The sequence below is a fragment of the Anoplophora glabripennis genome, unplaced genomic scaffold (assembly GCF_000390285.2).
Source record: "Anoplophora glabripennis isolate ALB-LARVAE unplaced genomic scaffold, Agla_2.0 scaffold330, whole genome shotgun sequence".
NCBI classification, from domain to species: domain Eukaryota; kingdom Metazoa; phylum Arthropoda; class Insecta; order Coleoptera; family Cerambycidae; genus Anoplophora; species Anoplophora glabripennis.
Window position 1 is genome coordinate 284,181 of NW_019416430.1, and position 19,941 is coordinate 304,121.

Consider the following 19,941-nt stretch of genomic DNA (forward strand, 5'->3'; position numbering starts at 1 on the left):
AAATTAATATTTTCTATTATAGTAATTATTTCTGTACTTCTATATTTAATTAGCTTTAAGTATTTTGTGGACATTATTTTGGGCTATAAAGCCTGTGTTTGTCCCCTCCTCCATAAATAAATAAATAAATAAACGAACGCTCTTCACGCTGTGTCGTCAGTAAGCTTCGGGTCTTGAGTCAATTGAACTTTGTAAGCGTGAAGATGCAGATCTTTCGTGAAAATACGCTGTAAAGAGCTCCTCGAAATGTCCAATTCTTGACCAAAGTGCCGAATTGATGTTCCTGGACTCTCAGCAACATCCTCACGAACTGCTTCGATGTTTTGTGTAAATTGATCATGTCTCCCTGAATTTTTCAATTAATTTCTTCGCAGTTGATGAAGTTAAATCAGTATTTCGACTATATTTTGTATGAAAACCTTAATTATTTTTAAAATATTACTAAACAATGAAAACGCATTATTCTTTCATGTAGCGCTCCATTTTTAATAATCTTGAACTGTCAGCTGTCACGCTGTCTTTTTCTGTTGGCAACACTTTACTGCACAAATGGCGCAAAATTCAAATCTTGCGTGAATTTTGGATAATCATTTAGACAAGATATCCAAAATTAATTAATTAACGTATTGCGCTTGCCTCTGAAAATATTGTGGGCCCGATGAACTTAGAAGAGATTCACTTAAATATATCTAGTCTCATAAGTATTTCTCATTCTTTTTTTTGTTCACAAATAACAGTCTCTAAGGAAATCTCTTCGCACTTCATATAAGGTACTTGTATAGACTAAAACATAAATATGGGATTCAACTCATCACAAATTCTATAACACTGAATGGCTTCCTTGATGACACTTTATATCCTTTTATTTTATTCCCACCGATACATCACTCTCCTCAATGTCGGGGTTTACAGGGTTTGATACGCGGGGACCCCAATGCCATGCTCTATAAAGAACAAAGGATGCTTTTGTAGATAATATATACGAGAGATTTTCAACATTTATAGCTCGTATTTTCCAAATAAGTTGCCGTCATTTTAGATGTTTGCGGACCCTCAGTAAACACTCCGAACTTTCCGATGTAAGTATCCGGTCACAAAAACATTTTGTTTATGTTGCCCAAGACCTCGATGGCAAATTATGCGTAGATATCTCTGCTTGTATATTTCAAGATGGTTGCTCCTCTTATAGTTATATAAATCAGCTATTTCCACTATTTCTTAAGTAGTAGATTATAAGCTTAGCCATATTCTAAGACGTATACTTTTCTGAAGAAATAATATTACAATATCGCCCACATAATATTTAGTTTAAACATTTTTTCATTGGAAATTAACGATCCTATTGACAACTCAACTAAAACTCCTGACACTGTTTTTCTTTTATTGATAATTAGATACAACTGTCATTGCAACTCCTTTTGAATTTTACTTGGAAGTTCAATAAATTATTGTGTAAAAGATACATCAACTATTAATTATTAAAATATTTATACTACGTCCGTACAGTATTTGTTGATATATAATTCCAAGAACTACTGTAACAATTTACCACGGTAGGGGCGTGCCTTGAAATTGTCCGCCAATGTCTTTCCACCTCGGGTGTCAAATGCTGTTAATTCCAATAAAACGACGAAGGAGTACGGACTGTATATTGTTAGGATTAGTTACTAAAATCATTAAACTATAGAAAAAATGGCATATCTTCAGATCTACACATTTTACATTTTAATTTGGATTTTTTTGAAAATGGAATCTGTTATTGCTTTATGTTTATACCAAAAATTTGTTTATATGACTTAGTTTAGGTTAAATTGGATTATATTAATATTAGATAGGATAGAATTAATTTGATAAGATTAATTAATTAATTAATTAATTAATTAATTAATGACAAGATATGATGTATGAGTGCTTTATAGATTATATCTCGGATATATGTATAATAATTTTATGATGTTTCACAAAATGGTATTCGCCCGCCACAAAACAACTTCAGATTCCGTATTCAGAGATCAAAGATAGCTGGACTATTCTTCCATATAGGGTGCTTCTAACACTATATGTGCCGAATTGTCGGATGAAGTAGGAAGTTTCACTTTAAATAAATGAAAAATATTAATCACCAACTTTCTCGAAAATGTTGTAAATTATCGACAGAATAATAAGTTCCTTTTTTTTATAAATTTCTTCCAGAGAAATTTTGCAGAAAATGCATTTTTTGAGATAAAAAATCCTCAAGCATTAATTAAATTTTAACCATTGTGGATGAGGGAAAACTGTTCCTCCACAAGATTATTGAGATCGATAATATAAAGACCTGTATCTAGTTTCATTGGGATGTGATAAACCATTATGGGATTATTTAAATAAGAGGACAGTGCGCTCTAACCATTTACAAACTTTTTTATTTGTACTTTAAGCATTGCCTGTTTTTTGTTGTCCAATTGTTTACAGGAATCTTCTTGCTTTTAGTGAAATTGCTTACCTCCTCTCTGAGTCTGCCACCTTATTTTAAATTAACAAAATTTTTTTAGTGATGGTGTATAAGTCAGGAAAATAGTTAACATTTGTATTATATTTAACAGTAATCTAATTTACCTATTTAAAAATGGTTATAAATTTATGAACAGTTTCCGCTACTTAAAAAGAAATAATAATTCTCCATGGTCACAAATTGAATAATAGTTTTTAGTTTTATCCCGATGCCAGATACTAATAAAAGTTTAATATTGTAGGACGATTCTTTTTATCATATACCTATTATAAGCAAGCTAAACTGAGTGCTTTCATAAATAATTCGAAAGGTTATATGTTTTACAGTTAAGTTCTGCCAAACCCGGGAAACAAAACAAACATTTCCAAAGCACGGCCCAGTAAAAATACAAACAAAACAAAATTCTAATAGAAGAAAAAATATATTGGTTTACAAATATGCATACTTCTCTATTAATATATGCATTGTGAAATCATATATTTTTAGTAAGGGTTACGAAGGTAAAACTAAACTTTCTAAAGCGGTAAAATTCAATTCAGGATGTCCTGAGATGCTTTTTCATAAATGGATAGTTTTAAATGGCTGAAGAAGCCCCATCAAGTGTGAGAACCACAATAATAGCCACTCAAATGAGGAATAATGCAGGCGGGGATATTAATAATTATTGTTATGCGCATTGAGTTCATAGAGAACATTCATTAGGTATATTCTATAAAACTATAGATATTCTCAAGCAGCCATCATGCAGATACACCATCAAATATTTTTGATGATGTGCCTCTACATTATATGTATATGGTTTTAGCTGGTGCCCAAAAAAAACAATATTTTTTTTCTCTGTCTCTTGTGAAAATATATTAGTTTATCATGGTCGCTCAAGATTTTTAAAAATTTCCAAAATCGTTAAAAATATAATTTTTTTTTATTTTTTTTCTCGTTATTTTATCAATTTCTAGGTTGAAAAAAATCTCGATTGCGAAAATTTCAAATCGAGATTTTAATTTCTAAAGGCCACTCATAATTATTTTAACTTTAAAAGTAGTATACCTACCTAAAATGTTTTCGAGCGACCTCTAAACATAAATATCAACGAACTAATAATTTTTTTAATTGAATTTGATGAAAAGAATAGAAATAAATCACGAGACACTTAAAAAACTTCGAGACAAAATTTACCACCGCACTGAGTATCAAATATTTATAATTTTTTAATTTTTTAAAATTTAAGCATCTCGTAATTTATTTCTTTTCTTTTGTCCATCAAATTCAATAAAAAAAATATTAGTTCGTTGATATTTATTTTTAGAGTTCGCTCGAAAATACAGGTACACCACTTTGAAAGTTAAAATAATTATGAGTGACCTTTAGAAATTAAAATATCGATTTGAAATTTTCAGAATCGAGATTTTTTTTAACCTAGAAAATGATAAAATAACGAAAAAAAAAATTTAAAAAAAATTCAATTTTTCGATTTTGGAAATTTTTAAAAATCTTGAGCGACCTCTAAAAAAATTTTTTTGAGCTGATTTTTTGAGGGGGCTCTTAAAACATGATATACTAACATATTTTCACAAGAGACATGAGAAAAAATATTCGTTTTTTTTTAGGCCACCCTAAATTATCTGTTATTAGATTTCTTTAAGTACCTACATACAATTAATACAGATATAACAAGTTGGAAAAAACTTCACAAAAATTTAATTTTTTGTATGTAAGTATACGCAATATATCAATTCCTAACAACTAGATATCATTATACCACAGACAATATAGCTTGGCGATAGCTATTTTGTCTGTGATTATACTGTGTTTTCGTACATATTTATTGTACTTGGATGGGTACCTACGCCTATAATTAAATTAATAGGATTAAATGTATATATTTTGAAATATCTATGCAGTTATTTTCAATCTTATAAAATTTTTCAATTTTAATATGAAGATCGTACGGTGTCTGTTTAGAAAATAACCAAACTTTATTTTTTTAAACTTTATTATTAATTATATTATTGGTCCTCGTCTCTTTTAAAGTACTGCGAAAAACGGAGTCCTTTCAACACTGATTTCAATTTCGGAAATTAAAAAAAATCGCTAGGAGCTAGGTCTGGCGTGTAAGGAAGACTAGAAGGGACAGTAATCTGATGTTTGGCATAAAATTGATGAATTGACAAAGTTGAGTATGCGGGCGGATTATCATAGTGCAAGAACCATGACTCATCTCGCCACAACTTTTTGCGGATTGTTTCACGTAACCTTTGTAAAATGCCTTGATAGTACACACGGTTCACTGTTTCACCTCGAGGCAACAATTCAAAATCAAAAGAATTGGATCGAGAGTGCCGTGTTTTCTTGGGGCGTGGAGATCCTTTACCAATCCATTGAACTTTTGTCTCAATGACGTAGCAGTAAATCCAGTTTTTCATTTCTCATTCCTTTGAATGAATGTTTCACCGTCAATGAATTGTTGCTGAATTGATGAAGGAGTTGCCGACAAACGTATACACGGTTTTCTTTCTGTTGTCCGGTCAATGACAAACAAATTTTGCTGCAACTTGATGCATGTTCAATTTTTCAGTCAAAATTTCATAGCATGGCTTAATTGAGATGCTTACCTCTTCTGCAGCTTCTGACAGTCACTCGGTGGTATGCATGCACCAGATCTTTGACTTTCTGAACGTGGCAATCATCAATTGAAGTCGAAGGCCTTCCTGTCGAGGATCATCTTCAATTAACTGGCGGCTACTTTTGAAAATCATTCGTAACATTGTGTACGACCCAGAGCATCATCTCCGTAAGCTTGTCTCAAAAATTGAAACGTTTCCGTGAAAGTTTTCTCCAGTTTCAAATTTTACGTTGCATCGTTGTTCCAGAAAATCGTACATTTCAAAAACCGTCACTATCACTTAAACACGTTACACTCAAACAACAATATCACGAAAATTAAATGAGGTATCAACAATTCGAGATCATGTGGTTACAGAGAAGGTTATGCTAAACACTAAATATCTAAATATTCTGAACAGACTTCGTATATCTTAAGCCTATACTGTAAATAAATTATTTAATTTCTGTCTTTAATTTTATAATTGCCACATACGCATAGAAAAATGCTTGAATTTCTTTTATAAAAAAATATTTTAGATAAAAATATAATCAAATTTTTTGCCATATTCTTGTAATCTTGAGCTGTTTCTGTCAGTTGCAATGTTACTTTTATAATCAAATTATAAGGAGGTCACTAATTTGTTTTTTTTTAGTAAACTGGTTAATGGGTTTTGGATTACATACATCTACAATAATATGTAATTTTTCTGTTACCAAAATGCATTAGGTATAAGTTTTTCTTGTTTGTTGTTTTAGTTTAAATGAACCGTAAATAATTTTTTGTTTTTCATATATAGCTTTCCTCAAGCTGAAAAAAGGCCATTTACTCTCAACCTTACCTGCAAGTTGTGCGTCCAGTAGATCGATGGCGGTGGCTCCGGACTGTGTTTCACAATACAAGTCAGATTCATCGTACTACCTTTGTTGATGTACATTTCCGGACCACCAAGGAGGGTTGTTATGGGTTCTGAAACAACGTGTTACACGTGGTTAAACAGCAAACCTCAATTTGTTATAGATGTAATGAAATGATAAATAACGCCGTCATTGGAATCAGGAAGGGTCGCTGTAATTAATTGTTATCGGGTGCGGATGATGATTTATATACATATAAGAAAAGTGAGTATTTGGCGTAAAAAATTCTAGATAAATGTACTGGATATAATTTATTGAATTATTTATGGGCTCACGTTATTATAACTTTTTTGTGGATTGAGCTGTTTTTATTCATCTATTTAATTTATGGATATATAGCGCATGAGGTAGGGCAGGGTGTATACAAACTTACAGGATGTTTTAACAACGCTTTAATAGGTAATAAGCATATGCAATAAATAAAATCATTGAAACTGCAAAAAATAGTTAAAATTTGTTGAAATCCTCTGGAATCGTACCAACTTACACAGTACATAAAAAGAGGTGAACAGTTATTGCCGTAAATGACGCGTCGTACACTTTTTTTTGTCCTTTTTTATAGCAATTAGAAAAATCGCTAGTTCAATTTTGGATAACCATCATAGATTAGGCGGTATTTGTTTTGGTTTGGGTGAATCGTATATCCACGGAGATTTTTGGCTTTTTGGCTTTAAAATATCACTAAAAATGAAAATTTTTCTATGCGCATAAAAAAAACGTGGGCTTAAGTTTTGGCGGCACAATATGTTAAAAAAATTTGAAAAATGTCTTTATTTTCATCTTATTTAATTATGTATCTTTTTAACAGTTGATTGTAGGCGAAAATGGAAGAGGAAAAAAATGTTTCTAATTAAATTTTGCAAAATATGACTAGTTACAAATCGAATGAATCACGATTATTATTGTAAAAATCGAAAAGATCGTCAAAAATGGGGTTAAAAAACATTACTTTTTAGGGTCTTGAAGTTGGGTATAGGACCTTCATACTCAAGAAAACTTCATGTTATGTAGAATCATCACACCAAATTTCATCAAAATCAGTTAGATAGATTTTGCATAATAATTTTGCAATCCAGATTTTGAAAAAAAAATGCAAATTTTCAAAATTGTACACAGCAAAGACCAAGGCCCTTAGATACTTGAAAACTTAACCACATATAGAGGGGCTCTAAATCTTTCAAACGGTTTTTGAAAAATTCGAATCCGTCAATTAGGAGAGCTCTGGTGCTTATTTAAACATTGGTCGAATTTTTGTACTTATAAACAATTAGAATTACTGTGAATATTCAATCAAATCCAATTTTTTAAAGCAAGTTTTAAAAGTTATTGAAAAGACGCTTCTTTAAAAAAACAGATCGATTGGTCAATTAGTTACGTAGTTATAGCCGATCAAAGTTAACCGTCATTTACACTAAATGTACTGGGACATCCGGGCTAATTTCTCGAAAAATACCTTTGGTATTCCGAGTACTTACCAGGTCTAAGTTTGCAATACTTTTCTTCATTGGCAACCTACTTTATAACGCGTTTAAAGTTATTTATGCAAGCGAGAAATTCAAGAAAATCGTACGGGTGGTGGTGGTGGGGGAAGCAGAGAGCGCAACCCCTTCGGCCTGCTCGAAATTGAATCGGCGAGTTCAAAACAGCGACGCGCTTAAAAATTTTTAATATCTCAGCTTCTAGAGGTCCGATTTTGATGATTTTATTTTAAATCGATGTCTCGCGATTTAAAAAAACAATTAGCGTATTTTCAAATGCCTATCGTTAATAATAATTATTGGTCTTTCAACAGTCCGATAATTATGTATCTTTAAACTTCCTTTAATTATCAACTTTATTTTTTTATAGTGTCAAAAGTAAGGGCATAAACTTATAATATACTATTTATTAAAGGTCAAAAACAAATTTATTTAAATATTCTAAAATTGTTTAAACAACAATTATTTTCAAAATATGTCGAAAATTAGTAATTAATTAATTAATTAATTAATTAATTAATTAATTAATTATTAATTAATTAATTAATTATTAATTTAACCATCATTCTTTTTGTGGTTAAAGTATAATTCAAATATTATTTACTGTTTAAAATATAAGCAAATGAGAAATTAATTCATTATATTACAAAATTACAAAATTATAGTACAAAAATTCGACTAATATTTAAATAAGCGCCAGAGATTTCCTAATTGACGGATCTTAATTTTTCAAAAACGGTTTGAAAGCTTGAGAGCCCTTCTATATGTGATTAAATTTTCAAGTATCTAAGGGCCTTGGTTTTTGCTGTGCAAAATTTTGAAAATTTGCAATTTTTTTTCAAAATCTGGATTGCAAAATTATTATGCAAAATCTATCTAACCGATTTTGATGAAATTTGGTGTGATGATTTTAGATAACATGAAGTTTTCTTGAGCCAAGTATGAAGGTCCTATACCCAACTTAAAGACCCCAAAAAATTCCCAAAAAAGTAATGTTTTTTAACCCCATTTTGACGATTTTTTCGATTTTTACAATATTAATCATGATTCATTCGATTTGTAAGTACTCATATTTTGTAAAATTTAATTACAAACATTTTTTTCCTATTCCACTTTCCCCTAAAATCAACTCTTGAAAAGATACATAATTAAATAGAAAGAAAAATATGACATTTTTTCAATTTTTTTAACATTTTGTGCCGCCAAAAGTTAAGCCCACGTTTTTTTTATGCGCATAGAAAAATTTTCATTTCTAGTGATATTTGAAAGCCAAAAAGACAAAAATCGCCGTGGATATACAATTCACCCAAATATGGACTCTTTGAAACAGATACCATCTGGACTATCAGTTCCACTTTAGTTTTCGTTACGGAATCGTGTCTTTTATAGTGGTCATTTATTTTTCTAAATTCCTACTTTTAACTGTACTTTTTTCTTTATGAAAGGAGTGTGCCTTTGATATGTGTATTAATTAATACCCACTAATTAGCGGGAATTAATATAGGGAAATGGCTCATCAACACGATGGTTCAGTCGAATTAAAGTTCGAAAGTAAAAAAAGTTATTAGTTAATTTTATCGCACTTTAGCGGTGAAGGTAGAATGATAAATCAAAAAACTAACTCGAATGAAGTGACACTAAGTTGGCACATTTCGAATAAGGGGCAACATTATGGGTTTTTATAACTTTTTTTTTACAGCCCATGAAAATCTAGACGACCTATTATTATTGAAAAAAGCGATGGATGTTGATGAAATTTATGGAAAATATAGTTAATGTAATGACCAAAATGTGTGCCAAAGGCTGATTCGATTGACCTTGAAATTGTTGCTCCAGGTATTTGTAAATTAGTTTTGTTTGTTTTTTGCAACTAATTGTTTAATAAACGTTAATTTTATTAATATCGAAAAAGAAAAAAATTAAAAAGTTGAACTTAAGTTGCTCTTTACAATTAACACAGTAGGTTGTGCAAAACAGCATTATAAATAAATTGTCACAGGGTCAGGTCAGGTCAAGCCGCTCGGGAATTCGCTCTTTTTGCAATAAATAGGTAAAGCTTATTTTTACGATAATTAAAAAAAAGATATCACCTACGACTTTTTATTTCTGAGATTTTTATATAACTTTTTTATATATAGCTTATCCACAGGCAATTAGAGTCATAATAAATTCACGTCTATCAATAGGAACTATTCTCAGAATTCTGAAGAAGCATAAATGGAAACCATTTTCATTTATACACCATTTACAACCTGACGATTTACCCCGACGGCGACGTGTAGCGTTTTGCGAATGGTTTTTAACGAAGACTCAAGAGGCTGAAAATTTCACAAAAAATTATATGGTGCGATGAGGCAAAATTTTCGAAAAATGGCATGTTCAATCGTCACAACAGTCACTATTGGTGTGATGAAAATCCTCATATGACTAGAGAACGTTATTTTCAATATTCCTGGAGTTTTAATGTTTTCTGCGCGGTGAAGGACGACAGGTATTTAATTCTGCTCGCTTATTGAATAATTTATAGTACGTTTGGGTGTCATGCCTTTTTCTTTAAGCTTTGATTGCAATTTATTTGACTAACTATAATAGTTGTAACAGTTAGTAGGTATAATGTTTATAACAGTTAATTAATTAACTGTTACAAACAACACATAGGCACAAGTCTTAAAATATTTCTCATTGTGTTTGTGATCGTAATGAGTTAAGTAAAACTGGATGAAACAACTAATTTCAATCGTGTAATTTTAACAGGTATTGGATACTTAAACATCCTACAACAAGCCATAATACCAGCAGTGCATAATTTACATCCTGATGAAGCTGCTGAAGTTTGGTATCAGCAGGATGGAGCTCCACCTCACAACTCGAGGATAGTAGGCCAACTTCTCGAACATACCTTTGACGATAGATGGATAGCTAATAATGGTCCACATCGTTGGCCGGCCCGCTCACCTGATTTAACTCCTTTAGATAATTGTATCTGGGGATGCATTAAAGTCAAAGTTTATCAGAAACCAGCCACTACAAAGCAAGATATGATCTGCCTTTAATTTACTTGAACATGAGTATATTTCTCGAGCTACTGGTACTAACACAATTAAAAGGGTTGCAAAATGCCAGGAAGTAAATGGCGCTAATTTTGAACATTTATTGTAAAATAAATAACCAGTTATTGTCCTACTTTCAACATAGCATTCTCTTCTAAAGTTAAACCTAATTAAAATACAGTTGTTCAAAGTTCAAACTGCTTATTTGTACTTATTCAAAATTATACTTGACTACCTAACCGCTGACAACGACGTTTGATAAATATTTCCTCACATTTATGTTTTTCCATAGCCAACCTAAAGCTAACTGTCGGATTATATTCGTCTCTGTACTTATGTTCAAATATCTCAACATCGGTGGGATTTAGGTATAGGGAATGCTTATACCAATGGAAAGAGAATTAACAGGTGCATCTACTGGCATTATAAAACACAGGGTGTTCTATTTAAAATAAGCGAGTTATTAAACTTTCAATTTGACACAATTAGTCCGTGTTTTTTAGACGCCCTGTGTAACATGCACCAACTTTCGAATATTCCTGACATTTGGACACGTTTTGGTATTGACCATTTAAAATTTCAGCTTCCTGTCTTAAAAACTGGAAGAGATAGAACCGATTAAGTGTAGGTATGTTTTTTTCAAAAATTTTGAAAAAGTCAAAATATTTCAAAAACGATTGAGTTTAAGGATAAAGTAAGGGTATGAAAATTATCTTAAAATTCGATGTAGAATCCAAAAATTAAATAAAAAATAGTACTTTCCGTTGAAAATAAACGAGTTGACGTCTACTTCCGGTAGAACCGGAAGTTCCACGGCGACGCCAATATTTTCTATCGATAGGACATTAGGAGAAAGCCCCGTACATAAATTTTCAGAGTTCCAGTACGCGTAGTTTTCCAGAAACGTCTAATTGAAGGTCTATCTGGAACACCCTGTATATAAATTAAACAAAACCTATATAAACACCATTTAACATAATTGTAGAATAAATAAATAAAAAAATTACATAAAAATTTGAGAGTTAATTTAAAAATATTACATATAAAATTAGATTACTGTTTTCCAAGTTAAAAGTTTCTTTAGAAAAAAAGAGTAAAGTTTACAATCTGGTGGGCAGATACTTCTGGAAATATCGAAAACCAACGTTACTCAAAAGTTTTGCCTTTTAATTTATTCTTTGTGATAACAGTATCAGATTATACAGGGTGTCCCAAAAGTGACGTCCGCCCTTCTGGGATTTGATTAAGCAGACAAAAACGAATTGAAAATCAAGAGTGGAAAATTTTCCGGTTGTTTTTCTTTGTTGAGTTATTCAAAAAAATTATTCAAACAACTAAAAAAGTGAAAATCCAATTTTTTTGTCTCGTAACTGAGGTCTGTCCTTATTCCAAGACAAATAATTTATAACCTAGTAGGTAAGTATAGTTCCCGATTGTCGGTTGTACCTGGGTGTAAATAATCTGCAAAGGATAGAGGAAACTTGTTAATAAGAAAACAATTTTAAAGTGGAAAGGAAAGGATAAATTAATCCCAAAAGAAAAATCTAGGGGAATCGGATCTGACGATCTAGAAAACCATGCTATGGGTCCACCCCTTCGAATACATCTGTCTGGGAAATTTTGATTCAGATAATTTCATATTCGTAAACCATAATGTGATGGAGCTCTATCATGTTGAAACCAATAATTTAGTCCAACTGCTAACGAAACGTCATCTAGCAATGGCAATAGTAAGTTTCCATTTAAAAACATACAGCTGCAGCAAATACAGCTCTGAAGTACATAACTATTTAATAACCCAGCCCAAATGTTTATTTTTAATTTTTTTAAAAACTCGACAAAGAAAAACAATCGGAAAATTTTTCACTCTTGATTTTCGGTTTGTTTTATTCAAAACTCAGAAGGACGGGCGTCACTTTTGGGACACCCTGTATATTAAAATCCTTAAAAAAACGGCAATCCCTTTTGTAAAATAAATGAAAATTCAATCACTATTATACGTTACACATTCTTGCAATACTTATTTTTTTAATAATTCGAAGGTCCATATCTCCAAATTGGCGCATTTGCGGATCGAGGTTTATATAAACTTTTTTGTTTATTTTTATTTGAGAAATGTCTTCAGTTTGTGCACTTCATCATGGCACACTCTGTACATAAGTATAAAAGTGTAAAGTGTAAATAATTATTAGGATATTTATGAAAAATAAATTTGCCACAAGTATTAATTTGATATTACTATTTACTAGTCTAGAATTCAATTATTTATTAATGTATAATTTGTATAACGTGACTATTATGTAAAAGGTGAATTGAACTGCGAGGGTTAACAAAAACAAGTTACTCGGCTCTGTTTGTTAATACTTGAAGGTAATCAGTTAAGAGAGGCTGTCCATACAATTTTGTTTGTGCGACAATAAATAAAAATTGTGGCCACACAAGAAAACGCGATATATCTAATCTTTTAGTGAACAAATAATAAACAAATAGGTGCAGTATAATGTATAACATAAATAACTATAGATTAATTCTATGCTGGTAGTTTTTCGTAGTCAGTAACTAAAATATGAAAAAATTATAATATAACTCATCTGATTTATTAATATAATTACGTACGAGTAGATAGTATTCAAACTGAGACTTCAAAATGCCTGTGTGTTTACAATTTTAGAGGCTGGAATGAAATGTCTTGAAAATAAAAATAACGGTACTTTTCATTTCTACTGTTAGCTCTTAAACAAATTTGTAATGGCATAAGTGCAATATTAGCGGTATACTACAGAATAGAAGTTTTTTATTTCAACAACACATTATTATTATCATTAATCATTCTATACGAATATAGGATGTACGAATATTGGTATACTGGTACTAACATATCGTCGATCCACATACATAACTTTTTTATAACTCCTATAGTAGGTAAAGGACGTCTTTAATACTAATAAATTATTATATGAAAATCATTAAAAACAAAATAAATTTGAAAAATTGAACAAAACGTATCAAACAATTTTTTAATTATTGTTTCTCTAATAATTTTTAACTTCTGAAAACAGAGATATATTTACAAATTATAGGGTGTCCAATAAGTTTTGATATAAGTCTACTTTGAGAAAAGTCACTTATTTTATACACCGTAATATAGTAAGAGTTCAATTAAAAGCCTTTTTTTTCGAAAAACGTCCACATACCAGGAAGTTCATAAGACAAAAAATTCTTATTTTTTGTCGTACTATCACCCCCTGTATTTACGGGCGGTCTTTCTGAAACACCCCATATATCCTAAAATACATGTTAACGTGATCCGCCCATGTGGAAAATTTTTAACTAGAATTTACTATAATTCTATTATTATTAAAAGTCAATGAATAACCAATGTTATTTTCAGCTGAAAATAATACTGACACAATTTTAATAGTGAAATATGTGTAACGGTAATTTGCGTAAGAGCAGGAGTTCATTTTGAAACAATTTTTTTTCAATATGTTCGTAAGTTAACTCGGAAGAAGTGAAAAAGAAAAAAAAACGCTCTAGTTAGAAATTGTTAGGAGTGACCGTTTTAGAAATATTGTAGGTATGAGAAAAATGCGAATTCTCAGTTGGGTGGGCAAAAATTCTCTTTTCCAGCTGGCTGCTTCAGATTTGGTCAAAAAAAGCTAAATTATCGGAAATGGTTATGAATTTTGCTGAATTATGTATCTAACAAGGTGTTATTCGACTAATGTGAGTCAATATAAAGGCGACAAGCTTCACCACCATTCCATATGCTCCATCAAGAATTGACTATGCATCAATTTTGCATTATATTCATAATAATTCAACATTGCATTATATTCATAATAATTTTTTACTACGAACTAAGTGCGAATAAATGCGAAATTATGGAAAAAATGCGAATAAATGCGAAATATGGAAATAAACGCGAAGCGATGCTCTTCTTGTAAAACAAATGAGGCCTACCAACACATTGGTCCCGCTATAGCTATTGTCGCGCAGGGAAGATTTCTTAGCCGTAAGTTTTTCAAAATTTTCGTTTTTTTTTTAATATCCTGCAAGATGAGCTTATTAATGAATACAGGGTGTCTCATAATTAGCTGCCAACCTTGAACAGGCCGATTCTATGATCAAAACTAAGTAAAAAAGTTCATATGAACATGGGTCCGGAAATGCTTCCTAATGGCACAGGGACCCATTGAAGAGGGAGGAATGGAATTCATTTTTTTGCAATATCTCTCAATCGCGTTGTGATAAATGAATGAAATTTGGTATACACAGCTAAATTTTGATGAGCAATTTGATGGACTAATCCATTTATTTCCACAAGGTCCATTGGGGTGGGTACGGGGGGGCCCTTGGTACTTTGCGTGTGTAACTTTTTCATCTTTGACTTTTTAACAAATTGGACAGCAAATTCCGTTTTCCCGAACTGTTTTACGTTAAAAAGGTACTCTTGTTTCAAATCGTTATCTTTAACGGTTTCTGAGAAAATCGCTCTTGAATTAATCCCACTTTGGTCAATTTCATAGTAATTTAAACAAAAAAAAATATTTTGTTTCAATTTAATCTAGTTTTAATAAAAAAATAATAATAAAAAATTAAATTAAATAAAAATTAATCCTTTAAATGGAAAAGAGAGGAAAGGAAAATTATTATTATTATTTTTTGTTTAAATTACTATGAAATTGACCAAAGTGGGATTAATTCAAGAGCGATTTTCTCAGAAACCGTTAAAGATAACGATTTGAAACAAGAGTACCTTTTTAACGTAAAACAGTTCGGGAAAACGGAATTTGCTGTCCAATTTGTTAAAAAGTCAAAGATGAAAAAGTTACACACGCAAAGTACCAAGGGCCCCCCCGTACCCACCCCAATGGACCTTGTGGAAATAAATGGATTAGTCCATCAAATTGCTCATCAAAATTTAGCTGTGTATACCAAATTTCATTCATTTATCACAACGCGATTGAGAGATATTGCAAAAAAATGATTTCCATTCCTCCCTCTTCAATGGGTCCCTGTGCCCTTAGGAAGCATTTCCGGACCCATGTTCATATGAACTTTTTTACTTAGTTTTGATCATAGAATCGGCCTGTTCAGGGTTGGCAGCTAATTATGAGACACCCTGTATAGTCACTTTCATCGACAACTCCTAGCTGCAGAAGATAAAACAGACACTCTCGATGTTCTTCAGGTTTTATGGGCAACTAAATACATTCATCTAAATTTTGCAAAAGCGTCAATTCAAACTTTATCGATTCCTGTAAGTAGTGTTGATGCGGAGTGATTTTTCAGCTACTACAACATTGTCATCACGGACAGAAGGACCTTGCTGTTGGAAAAAAAATGTAGAAACCACAGCAATGTTGGCTTTCAACTAACAGTAATACATTCTGATATATTATAATACACTTAGGTTAAATTTAAAAATGTTGCGCCAATATAATTTATAAAGTGAAAATTTCTTTTATTTTACAACCTCATTATTCTGTTGCTGACTTGAAGATTGGTTTTTGGTTTTAGCGAATAAATGCGAAATTTAGGATTTTGGATTTTTAATTTTGTGAAATTTGTTTGTTTTTTTGCGAAAATTACGTACGAAAGTAACTCAAACTAACCAGTTTCCTATCAGAGAGTCGAGTTAAAAGCAAGACAGAAAATTGAACTTTTACCTGCACACGTAGACTCCAATGAACTATATAGATGAGGATATATTTTGAGCGCAGATGCGATACAATCTACAGAGCCTTCATAAATGTTTACAAGCCACGTGACTGCCGAGCTTAGGTAAACCAACCTTGCATGATTCCAAAATTCCCTAGACCTTGGTGTCACTAATATTAATGACTTGTTTACATTGAACAATGACGTTACATCTACGCTCGAGATAATGTGATCGCTGATTGGTTGAATAGTAGGTATCTCCTGACAATAACAGACGATGAAACAGAGTGTTGCGTTTTAATATGATCTTGATCATATTGTTTTAATAATTTTTAATTTTACCGAAATCTAATTGCATAAGAACCAATAGAATAGTCGACCAAATTCCAAAAGCATTAGTATGTCCGCGGATTGAGTTTACAAGAGGATAAATGGACCAAAAAGTGAAAGGTACGAAAAAAAGACATTCTTGATAAAAGTTTTTTATTGTTTAGAAAATACGAATAACCATAACGAACTTCAATTTTGTTTTAAAGGGTGGGTCAAAAACCTCAAAATGTTATTTTGCTTAAGAGTCCTTATTTTGTAAAATACGAAAAAGGCATTCTTGACAAAAGTTTTTTTTTTGAAAAACGAATAACATATCTGTCCATGGCATTATGGCCCATATGTAACACATGTAATAAAATATCGTACTTAGAAATGTTTGATACATTTTTAGCGATGAAGTCGAACATTTACCAGTAAATTTTCGCCAAAAAATGCATGTTCAACAGGATAGTTGTTCAGCACATTGTATTCGTGAGGTAAAATAGTGTCTTAACCATAGATTTGGTCCAAAATGGATTGCTAGAAATGGTTCAATTTTGTGGCCTCTAAGGAGCCTTGACTTAACCATGGCCGATATGTTTCTATAGGTCCGTTTAAAACAAATTGTTTATGCTACTCCAATACCAAATAATATTGAAATATAAAAAGGCAGAATTATCCAGGCCGTTCAATAACCCAGGAAGAAATCACAAATGCCTTCAGATATTTGAGGAAGCAATTAGAATAATGTCTTCGATGTGGGGGCGATGTTTTTGGTTTGTTGTTGTAATTATGTTTGTATTATTTAAAAATTACTCTTGAATAAGACGTATTTTATTTTTGTATTTTAATCCCTGTATAAAAAATTACATTTTTGATAACGTGATTCTTATTTATTTTTCAAGCACAAACTTTTATCAAGAATGCCTTTTTTCTTATCTTGCAAAATAAGGTATGTTTACTCCTAAGCAACATTTTTGTGTTTTTGACACACCCTGTACAACAAAATTGAAGTTAGTCATGGCGATTCGTATTTTCTAAACAAGTAGAAACTTTTATCGAGGATACCTTTTTTTCGTATCTTTCACTTTTTGGTCCATTTGTCCTCTTGTAAACTCATGTAAATATTTTTTAATAATTTTCGAAGTGTCCATTTTTTACACTATGATACTTGCATGAATCCATTTTTTATGAGCTTTGATCATCCTGTATAATGTAACATATAATATACCTTCGTGCTATTCTATTTTTTTTACCGTATACATTTAACAAATATCTAACTTATTTTTAAACTCTCTATCTGTTATTTTCAATTCAGTGTGGTTTACCACGCAATAATATTTACGGCAATGAAACGTGATGATAAACTTTTCATATAAATGTATTGCTAAAATTAAAATACCTCTTTTTGAGTGCAACTTATACGTGCGTGCGGTACAAACAAAAGAATATTAAACATAGAAGCAAGAAGAGCAACAATGGAAGAACTTGCAGCTTGCATGAAAACGCTGGTTGATGTAATCAAATTGCTTAAAGAAATAACCGAATGTATTATTACAGCAAGGAATGAAAATGAGAAGACACGTGAACAAATTGTATCGCATACTGGAGGGATAATCACAACAATTAAAGAAATAAAGGACAATTTCACCAATTTTATAATGGATTTCGAAGAAACAAGGGTAAAAACAACACAAAAATCCATCGGTACTCGAAGTGACGATACGAAGACAACAAAAAATAATTGCATGGGTTTACTTAGCTACGAATCGATCGTGAGTCAACATACAGGAAAACCAAAATCAGAAGAAAAGTTTAGAAATATTCCTTGCAGTCATAGGTTTAGAGAAGTACATGCACGGAAACAGAAGGTATTCATTATATGTGACGATCACGGACGCAATATAAATACAGATATGCAGGGGATGTTAAATATTGAAAAGTATTTCATAGAAACAATTATAAAACCTGATGCAGCCTTCCATCAAATGGTCCACTATCTTCCACAGCTTACAAAATATTATGGCATCAATGATTTTATTGTTATTATCGCTGGCTTTCGAAACTTTCATAAAAATAAGGAACGCTATTTGTCTAAAAAAATCCTGGAGAAAGTAGAATTTTGCTTAAATTCAAATATTATTATAACTACTGTTCCTTATACAAATCCAAAACTAAACAATTTTATTTACAAATTTAATGAGACGATGAAGGAATCTATCTATGAGCTAAATGAAGTTGCCGCAGGAGAAATTTGTGTTGTTGACGTGAACAAATATAACAACAAAAAGATGAGTAAATCTGAACTGGCCAATGCTATTGTGGGTAAAATATTGCATGTCTCAAGTAAAAACAAGCCTTACTCAACATTTAACAATGATACGTTACTTCAGCAGTCAAAGCGATTCGCAGTTAAGTAGATGATAAAGAAGATAATTCATGGATATGAGCAACACAATCAGTATTAAAATATGTTTAAAAAGTACACGTTATATAATTATTTTTACTATTCATAAATAATTTGCAATATAATCATGTGTAATATATTGCTCTTCATGTCTTCTATTTTTATTTTTTTGCTTTAAGAAGATAGTTAATGCAACATATAATGTAATATCAGTATTCCCATCGTATCTTCATATTGCAGAAATGCTTATGTACTTAAATGAGTTCATCCTATTTAAAAAATAAAATGTATAGTATATGTAATTATTGCTTTGTTCCTGTTACTTAAGGTAGGTGCTAATAAAAAAATTATATCAATCAGACCTATAGTTTTATTTGTATATTCAATGTTAAATAAAAATATTTAATTTATTCCTATTTCCAATAAAAGTTTATTTATTTATTTATTTACATGAATTGCAATCCAACCCAATAGGCCCATTCAGTGATATTTAATTTTAAACTTTTTCTTTCATTTTCTGATAGTATTTAACCACCTAATTATATCTTAAAAAAATTAGGTCAATAGGATTAATAATAAGTGATATATTTAATTCTGAATTTGTAAGACCCTTAAAAAGGTCAACACTGCGAGAGAACAGCTAATGACGTCACAATACCGGCCACTCGCCAGCAGTCGGAGAGATAAATCTCATTTTATACGGCTTCTAAGAAAGAGACGACAGTCTGTTTTCGGCTGCCTCGTCTAAACTGATGTGTAGATATTTGCTATACTTTTACCTATATTATATATCTATATTTTTAAGTGTATAAATAGAAAGTGTATAAGAGATATACATCAAGTCTTGTTGAAATGCATTTTTCACACAACATATTTATTATAAACATAGAATGTCTTGGAATATCTAAATACATTTTCGGATTTTTCTCAATGACGTAATTTTGCCTTCCATTTTGTGTACAAATGTACCCAACGTACTAGACTCGGTACTTGTGGATGTATGCGACGACGTGTATGTGC